Consider the following 15,226-nt stretch of genomic DNA (forward strand, 5'->3'; position numbering starts at 1 on the left):
ACCTACAATATATTTCATATGACCTTGAATTTAAAAATTTACAAGTAGTAGTTTACTCTTGAGGGTGGATCTTTCGCTATTGATTTTCTCAAACACGACTCAGGCAATTTTGTTCATGAGCCTATAATTTGGTATGAATCATTTTTCGTGAAGAAAATTCACAAAGGATAACTTTCGCATGATGGTGAATCTTTTACGGACGATTTGCTCAGAAATTGTTCAATTAATTCGGTATTCTCTCAATAAATGCTTAATTTTCAATTTTATAATAGGCATAAATCATTTTGTATGCAAAAGTCCACAAGTGGTAGTGTACTCTTAGGAGAGTACTTTTTGGCCAATTTTCCCAAGAACAACTTAGACAATTTAGATTATATTCCATACACTTAACAAACATTTCTGTAACAGCCCTAAATACGACATGAATAATTTCTCGTCTAAAAAAATCACATGGGATAGTTTGCTCTGGAAGTTTTTTTTTTAATACAGTTTTCCAAAAGAATTAATTATAATTTAATTCATATTTCGTAAATAAACGGTTCGCTAATAACTACTGCTTGATATGACTCAATTTAAGAAGTGAGAGCGAAAAAGTTTAGTAACAGTTTACTGACAGTGGCGGATCTAGAAGGTAAAAATTAGGGGGAGCAGCCAGAACCCAGGCTATTATACGTATATCATGAGTTTATTATAAACTTTCAAAAATATGTAAATAATAGCTTAAATTGCTTTTGTTACTTAAAAAAATTGGGGGCCTAGTCCACCAGGCCCCGGCTAGATCCGCCACAGAAAGAAAATAACTTTTAATAAAGAATGGTACTTAACACACATGTATGGGCATATGAATGGTAGGCCTATTTCTATCTATCTTCGGTAGATGAAGTAGTTCGCCATTTATAGTTTAGGAGAAGGAATTGTTAATTTAACTTAGAGCCAATCAGTAAATACTTCTTTAAGGAAGAGCCAATGAAATCGTTGTTTTCTTAAATTTACGCTGGGCATTGACAACACTGCTGGTGTTTTAGTGCAACAACATGTCTATTTTCTTACATTATCTAATCTAGCTTAAGAGAAAATTAAGACCGAATGGTGCCCGAGTGCATAAAATCGGCGCTCACCTCGAAATGGTGTTGTGAGTGTGTGGTCGAGGAAGTGTGACGTCAAACTGGTGATGTAAGCGTGAGGTTAAGTAAGCGTAATGTTCAAATGATGTGAGTGTGAAGTGGGCACCTTCGCTCACATCATTACGAAATCATGCCCATTCAGTATTATGTTTACATCACCGTCTGGCGCCACGCTCACTCGACTTCACACTCAGGTTCGTGAGGTTGAGCGTAAGTTTTAAACTCATGAGTCCTCCTTAGGTTTTGAGTGTGAGGTCAACTGAGTGTGATGTAAGACTAATAATGTGAGTGTCAGATCAATTAGTTGGTAAAGAGTTCAGCGTCTCTTTTCAGAGACGTGCACCTACAGTTTTATCGTGGAATCCGAACCATTCAAATATCAAGGTCCTCTCACCGGGAATTAAATCTGGGACATCGTGCATATAAAGCCTCACGCTAAGCACTAGACCAGCGAGGAGAGGAAAACGTGAGTTCGAGTGAGCGTGATGTCGAAATGATGTGAGTGAATTCGAGTGAGCGTGATATCGGATTCGTGGCGTGAGCGTACGGTTGAGTTAGGTTAGGTCAAAATAGGCAAGTTTGATTAGGAATGTAATGGATCGTATACCCACGTAATATTTTTATACTATAAAGTATACTCAGCTTAAATTTACCAAAGAGTGAGTGTATACGGGTCGCATATACGCTATATTTTGGGAACAATCGAGAGTATACCCACCAAAAATCCTAGCTTTACATCACTGAATAAGACTAATGTTATTTGCTAGTATCAAAACAATCTTATGCTAATTATTTCTCTTTCATTTGAACGTATTCTCATTAGACACATACCTGATTGCAATTTCTAACTCACATGTACGTATGAAGTTAAAACAAAAGTCCTCCGTTGAAAGTTCTCCCTACAATTCTTATTATTTACAAGTAACAAATGATTAATCATGGGTGCTGTGAAGGAATGAAAATAAGCCTTGACTCCATAACTTCTTATTGAAGATAACCATACAGGATAATAAAATCTTTAGCCTTCGTAGCATATTAATACAACAATTGAAAAATAAGAAATGGAGAATTTTGTATAGCACACTGTTGCATGCAAAATTGCTTACTGACAAAGAAAGGTCACGAACTGGCTCCTCTGAGATCCGAACGAGACCATTGTGTTTGCATTTTATATGTTATAACTACACGAATCCCAAAGTTATACATGCCACCGGGCGGGATATTGTGAATTAGAACTTTTTTTTTTTTTTTTTTTTTAATGTAAAAGCTGTTACCTGGCAGAATGGTTTGAACCGGGTTATTTGTTCGAAAACGATTGGGTAGATGGAAATCTAGACGAACACGTATCCCATTATTTTCAAGGACACACTTTTTGGGTTAAAAAAGTTTGTTCCAAGTCCCCCGCAGGGTCCCAGACGGAGTCCAATTCAAAAGTTGTAAATGGCAAGTAGGGGTCACGTAGCACACATTTGAAAACTATTGCGAAATGAAAGAAGATGGAGTAAATCTGGATTCTCTACAACCCTATGCAAAATGGCAGTAGGTCAAAATGTAAACATAAATTTAATTTAAAAAATCATGGTCACTGGAAATGGAGAGACAAATGTGAAAACAGGAAAACACATGTGGAATTATTTTCAAGGTACAACGATTTAAAGTAAAAACGACTTGTCGCAGGTCCCCAGATGGGGTCCAACTCAAAAGTTTTGAAGACAAAGCAGGGGCGGATCCAGGACCGACTTCGGGGGGGAGGGCGGTGGGTTGTCATACTGTTACTTTTAAAAGCTCCAAACTTTGGGATGGGTTTTATTTATATATATAAAGTAAGAAAGTTTTCTCTTCTGGGGAGCGACCGCCCCGATCGTCCCCCCTGGATCCGCCCCTGAGACAAGGGGATTAAGTAGCGTATCATTTGAAAGCCGTTGTGAAAGAAAGAAGATGAGTTCACAATGACGGACTAATTTATGTACGATACAAACAGGATAGAAAATGAAAGTAAGAATACCAAAGAAATAAGAAATAATCAAAGTATTAAATAAAAAAAAAAAACAATAATAGTCTTCTTTGATGTTTTCAATCGTCTGCTGTGGCGGTTAGGGCTGCCACCTGGTGGCAACAACTTCTGTACTTCGGTCGGGTCACTCGTAGATCTCTCTATTTCAACGGGTCGAACGAATGAAGATGCAACATAATTGTAAGTGTGATTGTCAGGTGCAACATTGTAAGCATTTACATACAAAGTCATTTTTCACGATGGCGGCCATACCCTAACAGCACAATTACATAGCAGACATATGCCTATCATGTTCCTTCAGGTACATGGGCATGTGTCCAGTATGTGCCTTATGTACGGATCAGAGACAAATCACATGGATGGCAAGTGATAGTCGCAGTCTATGTCGAATCCTAGGCACATGCCTGACATGTGCCTGGTGAAATTACCTGCTATGTTCTAGGTATGTTCTTCCCCATACCGTAGGCGAAAATTACTCCCCCAAAATAGGTTAAATCCCCTTTATGCGTAATTTGTTTACATTAAGGTGAGTATAAAAAACTCCTTAAATAGTAGAAAGGAAATTACTCGAGGGCGGACGCGAACCACCAACACTTTGACTATGAGGAGTGTGCTCTTCCGACTTGGCCACGAAGGCGATGAAAAAAACGTCGCTTGTAGAGGGATAAATCCTTGGGGTCTTTTTAATTTGGCTAACCAGAGTTCTCTTGTAACCCTGTATATTCGACGATAACCGTTTGGGACCAGATAAAATCCGCTCACCATGTAATTTTATAACAAAATGACGCGCGTCTCTTTACTTTATTTCATGGTTCTTCCATATTCATTTTCAAATGATCAGCGGCAGTTGGTATCTAAAAAATACAATTCTTTATTCCTATCTACGTAAATAATTAACTGTTCACATATGTATGAAAGAGTCATCTTAATTTTTATTCATCAGTTATGTCATTTCTTTCTTCCCTGACAGCACAATTACATAGCAGGCATATGCCTATCATGTTCCCTCAGGTACGTGATAATGTCTCCCGTATATGCCTTATGTACCTCTGAGAGAGAAATCACATGGTTTGTAAGTGATAGTCACAGTCTATGTCCACCCCTAGACACATGGTTGACATGTACTTGGGGAACGTGCCTAGTTTGTTCTAGGTATGTTCCCCATGCCGCAAGCGTCAATGAACCACAAAATTACTCCCCCAAAATATGTTAAATCGCCTATATGCGTAATGTGTTTACATTAAGGTGAGCCTAAAAAACACTTAAAACAAGTAAAAAAAATGTACCCCAGAATGGGCGCGAACCATCAATTAGCCGCGTGCTCCTCCGACTTGGCCACTTGGATAACTTCGCTGGTAAAAAAATAAATTATTGAGGTCTTTTGAATTTGGCTAATCAGAGTGCTCCTTTAACCACGTATATTCGACGATAACCGTTTGGGATCAGGTAAAATCTACTCGCCTTGTAATTTTATAACAAAATGATGAGTGTGTATTTACTTTATTTCATGGTTCTTCCATATTCATTTTCAAATGATCGGCGACAGTTGTCATCTAATAAAGTTGATGCATTTGTTGCTTCTAGTACGCAATCGCTTAGAAAAAGAAGCAACAAAATGCATCAAATGTGGGTGATGAATTTAGACCTAAATGGTGCATGCCTAGCATATCTTATGTTTTAGGGTATCTGAAACAGTAGGTACCTAAAGAACGTACCTAGAACATGATAGATTTATGTCCCAAGAGACGACATAAAAACAAATGACTATTAGAATGGGAAACTGAGCCAGGTATATAAATGCTGTATTTGTGGTACATAGTTGCAAATGTGAATTAGGTGTAACAAGTACTTAAAACTGTAGGTACGTGAAGTACATACTTAGCACATGAATATCATATGTGCCAAGTGTCGGGTACCTAAAAAGTATCTGGACACCTAAGTGGCACATGCCTAGTACATCTTGTGCTGTTAGGGTTCTAAATACATCTCCCAAATTTGATGCATTTGTTGCTTCTGTCATTCGTGAGTTGGGATACCTAAATGACACATGCCTAGCACATCTTGTGCTGTTAGGGTAGACCCTATTAGATTAGAGATGATACGTCTTTGACTATTTGTGGATATCTACTATTGATAATAAACGTGTAAATACCACACTTCGCTTCTCCAGCTCCAGTGGTTTGAGCTGGGCATACGTGTGATACATAGTACGGCATTTTGAACTCAAGATGTCGCATTTTTGAACATTTTGCATCTTTTCGTCACCTACCCTTACTGATCAACATTCATGCCAAATTTGGTTTACCTAGCTTCAGCAGTTTGGAGTGCTTACACTTTCGACACAGGTTTTAAGCGGACATCTTGGATTCAAGATTGTCATAGACTTTTCAATTAAGTTTGTGCTAACATTTTGATCCTATGTCATTTTGCACAGGATTATCGTAGAGAGTTGAGAATTGTTCCATCTGCTTTCATTTAACAACAGCTTTCAAACGATGTGCTACTTAATCTCCCTTGCTGTTTGAAAACTTTGAGTTGGACCCCACATGGGACCCTGCGGAGGCGCTGGGACAATATTTTTTTTACTTTAAATTGTTGTACTTTGAAAATAATGCCACACATGATTTCCTGTTTTCATATTTGTCTCACCATTTCCGATTTATTGCGGTGGACATGTGGTGCCAAATCTCTCCAGCAACCTACCAAGGATCATTGCGTCCATGCCAAGACGCGTCGCCGTTGTTATCCGTGCCAAGGGTTGGCATACTGACAATTAGGTAGGTAGTCATATTGTTCTGGTTGATGTATGCATATATTTTAACTCGTATATTTTGTCTCGACTCGAATTTCGAGACGTCTCGTCTCGAATTCGCGTCGAGTCAAGACAGAAACTGTCGAGTCGAGACAGAAAAATATTTTCGAGTCGAGACAACATTATCTCAAGACGAGTCGCGACAGGCTTAAATCTCGACTCGACTCGACTCGTGCGAATCCCTAAAGTTTTTATTTGGATTTTGACCCGCCACCATTTTGCATAGATTTGTCGTAGAGAGTCGAGACCTACTCCATCTTTTTTCATTTCGCAATAGCTTTCAAATGATATGCTACTTTACGCCCCTTGTCATGTGGAACTTTTAAGTTGGGCCCCGACCCTGCAGGGACCCTGGGGCCAACTTTTTAACCCCAAAAAGTGTGCCCTTGAAAATGATGTTATACGTGTTCGATGAGTTTTCAATCTACCCAACCGTTTCCGAACACATGACCCGGTTCAAACTATTCTGCCAGCTAATAGCTTCTACATTACAAAATATGTTCTAACTCACGATATCCAGCCCGGTGGCACGTATAGCTTTGGGATTCGTCTAGTTATAACATATCATATGCAAACACAATTACCTCGTTCAAATCTCAGATTTTTCCCCATACATTTTACCCCTCCCGAAAATCAATAAAGTAGTTATGTAAGCAATTAGACCTGGTAAACCTCTCTCTGTGTACAAAATTTGGTGGTTGTAAATGACCTTTCTTTGCGTATTTTAATGAAATCGTTTAGTTTTACTTGCCACGGTTATGCCAGTTAGGCTAAAGGAGATGGTGATTATGGGAAATGAATGAAATAGTGGAATGAAGAATGTACGAAACCGGAGAACCCTGAGAAAACTCACGCACATGGTGTTTGTCCACCACAACGTTCACTTGGCGGGAGCAAGGTTTGGACCCGGGACAACATGCACCAGAGGTGAACGCTCTACCACTAAGCCACCGCGGCTCCACAATTATTTTAATATTATTGAAAAAATTATAAAGTTTGTAACAAATCCACGATTACATGAATTTTTATCTAAGTGTACAATGCATTTTACCAGCATTTATTTGTTCGTAATATGTCTCATTTTGTGTAGGAAACGCAGAAGCTAATATATATATTGTAACAAAAGATACGCTTTCTATGCCAGAGACCATTCAGGTGTTCACACCAGACATTTTATCCCAAGCGAACTGTTAATAAGACACTCAAAATAGCGTGGAAACAATAATATTTTGTGATTTCCAAAGCGTAACTGGGCAGAACGCCAAATGAATACGTAACACATTGAGAATTGCCAATGTTTATTATTTTTAACTGTTTTTCTTTGTATGATTAACTTAAAACATTTATCAATTCAGTACATTTTCCACTGAAGTTAGCTGGAAATATGGAGATTGTGAATTGTGAGAAGTACTTATTGATTTTTTTTTTTTTTCTTAAGGAGGCTATTACTAATACATACCAGATTTCCTAGCTTACTGATAACGGCCAAAACTAAAGCTGAGAAACTATGTATTTCTCAGTGACAGTGTGCATTCGGGTCTTCGTTGGAATAGAAGCCTGTTTAGGCTGTTCTTCGTCAGATACCCTAATAGCACAAGAATGTTTGGCGTTTGTCTTTGGTATATATAATATAGTGAAGACGCGCTAAAACTTTTTTTTTTTTTTTTTTACGGCAGAATTTAAAACTTTTCCTACGCTGTTTGTCGACTACAGCTACATGGACTGAAACCGTTATCGAGCTGTGAAGAAAATTCAAATAGTCCAACCACTTATCTTAAAGACGCTTGGAGGGCAAGAAGTCGCAAGGAGTGGAATTCACTGTCAGTGACTCTTTGAATTCCCCTTTTGAAATACTGGAAATATCTGTGTATTTCAGTGATTCGAAGTATGAGAATATCGGCGAAACGGAATAATAGTAATAATAAATTGTTTCAATCACCCATAAGTTTAATATCACTCTTATTGCGTCCAAATGTTCATATTATATTTTAATATATAGTGTTCTGAATATCCACAATAAATATTCAGTATCCAGGTAACGTATTCGCATTTCTTTTATACGGTTGCTGACATTTAATGCGCCACTTACATCGTTGCATGTACAACATTTACCGGTTTGGAGAGAAAAGAATTTTAGCCTATCCATATTTAAGATTCACATCGACAGTTTCTTTCTCTGTATTACGACTATTAAAATTCTCTGTATTACGAGTACATTTGCCTGACTCACCTCACACGATATGTCCACACAGGAAACGTATTCTTTCATCGCATTATAATGAGTTATGAAACACCTATACTCCTTTGGACACCTGAATCAAAACGCCAGAGCATGACGTGGAAACATCCGTTGTCACCGAAGGCGAAGAAATTCAAGATCACAACATCTGCCAATAAAAGAATGGCTACCGTGTTTAGGACCGTGAAGGTGTTCTTAATGTTGAATTTTTGGCAAAGGGTACGAGCATTACTGCGAGCTCGTATTGCTAAACCATGGATAGGCTGAAAGCAGCCTTATGTCTGGAACGAAAAGGGAAACTACGAGAGGGAGTGTTGTTACTGTACGATAACACATGACTACATGCCAAGGATGTTATAAAATAGAGGATCTTCCCATACAACAAAATCGTGAAGCCATACGTCACAGTTTCGCCACACCTACTCTGCCCACTCCGCGCCACTAAGATCGCAATGTTTCGAGCCAACAATCATGGCGGAAACGAGAGTAGCCAATCAGACGTGCCGGATCAGACGATGCTCGATTGTTTTTCGGCTTCATTGAGTTCATATGTTGAAGATACGTATGGGCAGATCCTCTATTTTATAACATCCCTGCTACATGCAGCTCAACAGTTCCGTACACACATCATGAGTTTCAACTGGAAGATTCTTGATCATCCTCGGTATAGCCTTAATTTAACCCCTTCCGACTATCATTTGTTTGAATTATCCGTGAGCAGCGTTTCGATACATTAGAAGAGGCACCGTAGGCAACGGTTATCTGGTTAGATAACCTGGAGCAACATTTCTATGCAAAAGGCATGGACGATTTGGTGTCATGTTGGAATGCATATTCGGTTCGCAATGGAATGAGTCTGATACTATGTGTCAAACATGATACAGTTTCAGATATTTGTCTCTGCACGTTTTCATTAAATCTGAAAGGTACCTTACTTTTTGATATTCCTTGTATTAATGGTCATTTGAAATTACTTTTGAAATCTACAATTTATATATTTAAGTCTATATTTCATCATTACGCGTAGATATCAAACAGCAGCAATTACTTTAGAGAGTTGATTATCCGGTCTAATTGGGACCAGATAAGATTCGGATAATTAGAAAAAAGGAGCAAAAAATTGGCTTCGAAAAAACATGACCTTTGTACGCTACACTATAGTAAAGTACTGTACTATAATATATGTGTAATTTTACAAACCATACAAAATATACAGTGCTATAAAACGAAAAGAAAAACTGTACGATATGTAGACGTACCTGGACATGTCCAAATAAGTCAACTGATTCGATTTTTCGCAGTAAAATCGGCGATATAACGCTTTTTCGCAACAAAACTTGTTTTTCTTAATGGATCCGGATAATTGGCATTCCTGATAATCGGTGACCGGATAATCGGCACTCTACTATAGACCCTATTAGTAAAACTGTCAAATTGTCCATATAACGTGTGAAAATGGAAATGTTTCAACACATGTAAAAGATATCAATAACACTATCTAAAGCAGGGATGTAAATAAGCAACAAAATTTTACTCGCCTAAGGAAAAGAGCTACTAGGCCACATCCCAAAACAGAAATCATTTACTTACCTTTGGTATGATATTAAATACTCGCCCACACCCGGGCCAGTGGGCGAGAGTTATTTGCATCCCTGATCTAAAGTATATCAGAAATCTAAAAAGAAAGCAAGTTGTCTCTATCGGAAACAACCCAGATTCGTACCAGAACACAAAGACAGTTTTTTTTTTTTTTAAGGGAAACGTTTTGTTCATCTTACACTCACAGTTTCCTGAATTATGAATGTTCTTCTTCTTCTTCTTCTTCTCCTTCTTCTTCTTCTTAATAAGCTACACAGAAACATTTGAAATGAATTGAACACTTAGTAATTTCTATAATTCAATGTAATTTCAATAGCTCCTGAAAATTATTTTACACATCTATTTATCTAAACAAAAAGTTGAAAATATTAGGAGGGTGAATGTGGTCGCAGGTATGCTCCCAGCCCTTGATCGCCTGCTAAATATGAGTATAATACAATTTGTTTGTATATTTTTTAAAAAAAAGTTTTGCATGCACGTAGATATAATGGAGAACAGGTACGCACTTAGAAATTTTTGTTCGGGGGGAGGAGTCCACTACTACAAGCAACTACGTCTATGTAATATTGAACGGGTATTATTCTGTACCGATAAGTAATTGCAACATACTTATATCTATATTTTCAGAAAAAAAACATAGAACTAGGTTGTTTTTATAAGAGAAAGAGTACAGATGAAGTGCAAAATAGAATTTTCATGCTACATCACTCATTCTCCTCTTACACAAATATAGTTTTATTAAGAAAGTGTACAAATGTATCTTGAGTTAGGAAGTTTTGGGGAGCTGGGGCACGGCCTTCTCAATCACAAGGCCATCGGGCTACATTCAGGTTCAGCCGTGACGTCACAAAGAGTAGGTACAAAGACGACAGATTCCTGCGAGGGTGAACGACACTTGTGTGGCTAGTTAACGGTGAGCGCGTCTTTTGAAAATATATGTGGTGTTGTTATGTGAATTCTTACTTTAAGTGTTTATAATTTGAAGGCAAAAGTGCATTTTACTTATTGTGTCGGAATTGTAAATGAATAACGTAAACGGTCTGAAAGCTTCTGTTTCCAGTTGAAAACAATTTAAGACAAAAATGGCTTCATAAAATATACAAACTTCATAGTCACCCAATCCAGTAAGATAAGCCTGTATTTTTTTTTTTTTTTTTCAAGATAGTTTATAACAATGATTCTTAAGACATAATCTAAAGGAATTGTTCGTTTTTATTTATTTGTTTAGCTAGTTTTAAGTATGATATTAACTTACTTCTTTGCAGCATTATTCACATAAAAATAAGAACTTTCAGATTCTTTGTGTGCAATAGGTAGGATTTGAACAAATTGTCGTTTCAAATTCAATAATTCAGGAACTAGCCTATGTATAGTAATATCGTATAGTCTTCAATGGAAGTAGGCAACAGTACGATGTATTGTCATATTCCTCAAATTCAATGATGATAACTATATTTAAGTACCAGATCAATAATTCAGTACTCTGAATCTGTACCATACGTATTTATAGTTTAATTATCGAATTTGCCTACTGCGTCAATAGTGCCTACGGTTGTGAAAAAAAAAAGTATTTTGAAAAAGGATGGTAATTCATTTTATATTTATGTTTGGGCGTTCACAATTGACAAAGAGCAGCAATATTTGTTTATCATACATTAATTGTAAAAAGAAGCAACAGTATCAAATATGAATACGGAGCCTGTATTTTCTTACGAACAAGCTTCAATAATTTATATGGTTAAGAGGGTCAGTCAGTTGAAATGTGATTATTTAGATGCTTCATTTGTAGAACGAATTCAAGATGAGAAATTCTGAGAGGACGGAAGAAATTTACTTCCACTTAATAGTTTTGGTTTAAATTCCACAGTTATTAGCAAGTTATTGGGGGGAGGATATTGAAATTTTCTACCTGAATATTAAGGTAGTTAATATTTCGTCGTCGGCAATTCAAAACCTGCTATGTGCATTTTTATAAATTTTTCAGGAAAAACTAGTTGATTATTCAGAATTTCAGGAAAAACGAAAAACAGTATCCTGGTTAGATTTTTCGCTTTATAAAAGTGATGTTATAAGTAATATTTGATGCTGCAAGTAACTAGATACCTTCTCAAGTAATAATAAATTAGATAGTCTAAAAGAGTCTAAAAGCTGCACCAGATAATGCTATTATCTCGAAACGGCCGAAAATGTCACATAGCAGGTTTTGAATTGCCGACGACGATTTGTTTTAGTTAATATATGTTAAAAGAAATATATAGATTTGTTAACAATGTATTATGTCTGTTAAGAATTTAAAATTGTCACAACAATGGACATATATATTGAATTTGAATGAAAAGTGATTCCTGATTGGTAGAGATAACAATTGATGTAATATTATTTATGATTTCAGTTGGAGCAGTAGTCTGAAGAAGGAAGTGATATACTTCCGAAACTGTAACATTTCTAGTTAATTTATAATAAAGATTATAGACAGCCTTGTAAGAAAGTTGTATTTAGTTTGTGAGTAAATATTTATTTCCCCGTATCTTACTCAAGGAGGAGTTAAACTTCAAAAACCCCCTTGCATACTACAGTGTGGAAAGACAAACACCTAGTGTTATTACCATGATCTGACAACTTTCTATACATAATTCTACATTTTTTTAGTAATTACAAATGTTCATATATGTGAGCTCTGTCAAAGCATTCCAATGGGATGGGGTGTTTTATTATTATTATTATTATTATTATTATTATTATTATTATTATTATTATTATTATTATTATTATTATTATTATTATTATTACTATTATTATTATTATTATTATTATTATTATTATTATTATTATTATTATTATTATTATTATCAATCCTACATACAAAATTTGATTGTGGTGATTTGACACTGTCCGTGCTAATTGTTAAGTGTTGGTTACAGAATGTAGTTTTATTGACTTCTGCGATTTCAGTTATCTTCGCCCTACCTGTTGGTTCAGTGCATGTGGTGTGGGGTTCAAACTCCACCTTCAACTGTAGATCTACTGTCTTCGTCTCATAGACTCGGTGCTGAAAAGGTACGGTTTTGTTTGATTTGGTTTCGTGTCTCTCCCAGTTACATAACAAATTACAGAGGGCTGATCTCAAAACAGATTTGAAGATCTCTCAACAATTACCATTAAGCAACAAAATTTAGACGAGACGAGAAATAGTTGTTCGTAAATCGAAACAAGACGAGAGTCCTACAAAAATTGAGGAAGGTTTTCTACTTTCGTGGTCCACGACGATGTAATATAACAACATTTAAATCATACTGATTATTGAAGTATATTATGTAATCATTTCCATATCTTCAAATGTTGATAAATGTTCTTCCTTGTGTTCGTACAATCACTTTAATAATTTATGAATTTTTACTATGAATCGCGTAATACTAAAACACAGATCTAATACTTCGGTGAACCAGTGTTGCCCACGAGACTTGACCAAATATCTTCTATCGAAGATGAGACGAGAATTGTCATGTTTGCAGGCTCGTCTCAATTTGAACATACACTCCTCGTCTCGTTTCCCAGAAACTTCTGTATTGTGGATAACATTACTTTTGAGCTTCTCCAAGTATTGAATTTCTCAGCCACCTTTCATGTCACTCGTTAAATTGAGCTTATTTTTTAAATATAGTTTCTTCCTAATCAGATTTTTTTTTCGTCTCGCAAACGCGAGGACTATATCTTGCAATATGCCAAAAACATTTTCTTAAATGCAAATAGCTAATAACAAGCAGAAGTAGTAAACGCGTTTGATCACCGTACCACCTGGCTGACGCGGAAAGCGGGTAATATATAATCATCACCGCCTCCATTAGCCTAGGATCACACTATTGTTAGTTTTTTTTTTTTTAAATGAAACTAATCCCTAGCAAGCGCAAACTACATCTAAAAAGTCAAAGAAAGCAACATCTGCGTGAACGCTAGTAATACATTTAAATGTATTTCTAATTGCCAAATATGCTCTCGAAAAATTTTCATGCTTCGAGTTTGTTTCTCCTGTAGTTTTAAATGTTTCTAACCTATTTTTCTGTTGGAATTTCTATGTCAGAAATATAATATTTAAGAATAATATGTTTCTTATTACCATTATCCTCCTGATAATAGCAATCTAAATTTGATTGATCAAATTTGTACGCCTCTTTCCTTATATATAAATAAAAAAAAATCATTCTTGTAAAACAATTTGCTTTTGGCTCACGTGTAGAGCTGCCCAACTCTGCCCAACACACTGTGCTTGCTTGTCCCTACTTTGTGTGACGTCACTCGCTACGACGAAGGCCTTCTGTTATTTCGAAGGTCGTGGCTGGGGGGTCCAGACTCGGTGGATCCCCCTAGGTGCGCCCGTGATGGAAAACCGGATTTGATTCTCGGTACAGATACGTATAATTAAGACTCCACTTTAAACTGTTGTCCCACGTTATGTTAATCTCGGTGCAGAAAGAACGAACGTTAAAGAGTCATACAAAACAAACACATGTCCTTACCGATATTTATCTAAACTGAGTAATGATAGATAGATAGATAGATAGATAGATATACTTGCTTACCCCTTTTCACACACTTCAATACAAGAACCTTTGAACTACTGTCACAAATACTTACACGCTACATGCCTGAAACACTTTATTATTATGAATTCCATGTAGAGACTTTCTCCCAATGTTTTTCTGCGTTCTTCACTTCCTTGACAAGATATCATAATGGGAACAGAAATACCATAACAAACTTCATAGACGGTCATATTTTGCAGAACAGGAAAAGTAGTTTTGGCTATATATTTAAGATAAATGGCGCAAAGTGGAAAGATTTACGGTTATACTATCATTCAGGTTTTATCATTGCTTTGTGCGAGAAAATAACATAAAGGTAGTTGCCAGTTACTATACTCGTATAATCATAAAGTACACTAACAACTTCCTTTTACAGATATAATAACTTACGTTAGTTTATTTAAATACCTCATGCTGATTGGGAGTTACGTTTAATGGGTTATGGGTTATCTCTTGTTATAAACAAGATGAGTAAACACTTTCACCTATAGTATGGATGAGTGTGCAAGCACAATGCGACAGCTGTCTTTGTATGTTGAAGGTTATATTGATAAAGAATAACAATTGAATTTCAGATTCTTTACTGTTTGGGTTTTTAATTTGTGTCTTTTAAAACAAAACTATATACGCTTCGTGATAAAAGAACCGCTTTTCTATATTGTCTCTTTAAAAGTATGGAATTGTATTTGGGCTTGTAGAGCACGGTTTCTCAAGCTGGAGTCGTGTCCGCCAAGGGGGTCACGGAAGGGTTTCATGCAGGTCGCGAAGATAACGGAAGAGATAAATATAATTAGAATCTAATACGAAAAATATTTTTAAATATTATTTTGAGTTTTATTCTGATAGCTTGAGTTTTAT

General features: G+C 36.3%; 1 protein-coding gene across 4 annotated transcripts in view; it reads right to left on the reverse strand.

Annotated features, from left to right (window-relative positions):
- Window positions 1-15,226, reverse strand: part of LOC145693187 (uncharacterized) — a 50,611-nt gene that overhangs the window by 26,312 nt on the left and 9,073 nt on the right. Inside the window, exon 1 of one of the 4 annotated variants that reach the window (XM_081768960.1) lies at window positions 14,421-14,553. The exons of 1 other annotated variant lie outside the window; for it this stretch is intronic. The gene's annotated coding sequence lies outside the window, so the exon portion shown is untranslated. Of the gene's footprint in view, window positions 1-1,955; window positions 2,069-9,779; window positions 9,969-14,420; window positions 14,554-15,226 lie in introns of those variants that run through there. 2 more of the 4 variants (XM_081768957.1, XM_081768959.1) reach the window with 2 other exon arrangements.

The sequence above is a fragment of the Thermobia domestica genome, chromosome 8, assembly GCF_964235325.1.
Source record: "Thermobia domestica chromosome 8, izTheDome1.hap1.1, whole genome shotgun sequence".
Lineage (NCBI taxonomy): Eukaryota > Metazoa > Arthropoda > Insecta > Zygentoma > Lepismatidae > Thermobia > Thermobia domestica.